Below are 1368 nucleotides of genomic sequence, written 5' to 3'. Positions count from 1 at the left end.
AAAGCAGTTATGCATACTGATTCCAGAAAGAATCACCTCACCGACTTCACAGATGATTTTGAGGGAATCTCTTTATGTAGTAAATATTAGTAATTAAGATGGAAATGCAAAAGTCCTAGTGCCAAACCTGTTTGTTCACTTCCCTGTTGTGGAGAAATATTGGACACAATAAGAAATGTTGGTGTAACGTTCAATCACACAGTGGCTCCTTCCGGCTGCTGGCAGTCAATAATAGCGAGATACTGCTGTTTGTATTGCAGTTATTAGATATATTTAACCACAGTAACAGCTTTACCTTTGCATTTCTGCTTCTATACATAATATTCTAAATTACTCAACAAAACTAGACTTCAGGCAACCAAAAACAAGCAAGCAAACAAAAACCCCCAAATCAGAAAGTCTTGAGTTAGTGATAGAGCAGGATTAAGCATAGATTTGGGAGATAATGGCTTATTTCTGTTAAACAGCTGATTCCATTTTATGGTATAGTCATTGCTCTAATTGCAAAATTTTAAGTTGTTGCCTAGATGTTTTGTTGTATGCGTTTTAAGTTTTATTGGAAGGAAGGAAGAAAGTAAAAACATTTTTGGTGCATCTGGAAACTGAGGTCAAGAAAATATGGCAGCATTTAGAGAAAGCAGTGTAATGCTTGAAGTATTTTGGCTGAGACCCTTCCCTAAAAAAGGAAAGAAGCAGCAGCAGCAGCATTTAGGGCCAGTAAGAGCCTCATCTGCCTGTGTTTTCTGTGTTGCCCTGATGCAGTTGGCTGGTTTGAGGAGCAGCACTGTGATGCACCAAATGGTTTAGAAGATTAGTTGCTGCTCTTTTAGCTTGCCTAAGAGCTCTGTCTGCCTGGATGCTTCAAAGGGTATTTGTCGTAATTCCTGGCTTCTTAGGCTTATCTCTAACACGAGCCAGACATGGGTGTTCTCCCTGCACCGCCTCACCCCAGCTGCATTCATGCCTCGTCTTCTCAGTTTTCCTCACCAGAACAATGTCACATCGTTTGCTTTCAGTTTCTAGCATAATTGAAGCCTTAGTTTACAGACTGAAATTGGTTAATAAATTAAAACAAAACAAAACAAATCAAACCAACCAACCAACCAACAAAAAATCCTCACAGCAGAACCCCAAATTGTTTGAAAGCACTGAAAGGCTAATTCTTCTATCAATGGTTCAGACTGAATCTGAAGATCAATCCTAGAGTGAAGAACTGACAGAGATATGTATTCCTCTAGAAACACATTTCCCAGCTCTGGGAAGATTGCAAGAAACTTACAGATTTGCAAGATATTCGGGAAAGATAAAAATGTCCTTGTTAAAAATGCTCTTTGTGGCCATATAATGTGTAGCTTGAAGAAGTATAAG

The sequence above is a fragment of the Columba livia genome, chromosome 5 (genome assembly GCF_036013475.1).
Source record: "Columba livia isolate bColLiv1 breed racing homer chromosome 5, bColLiv1.pat.W.v2, whole genome shotgun sequence".
NCBI classification, from domain to species: Eukaryota; Metazoa; Chordata; class Aves; order Columbiformes; family Columbidae; genus Columba; species Columba livia.
This window is presented reverse-complemented; position numbering follows the sequence as displayed.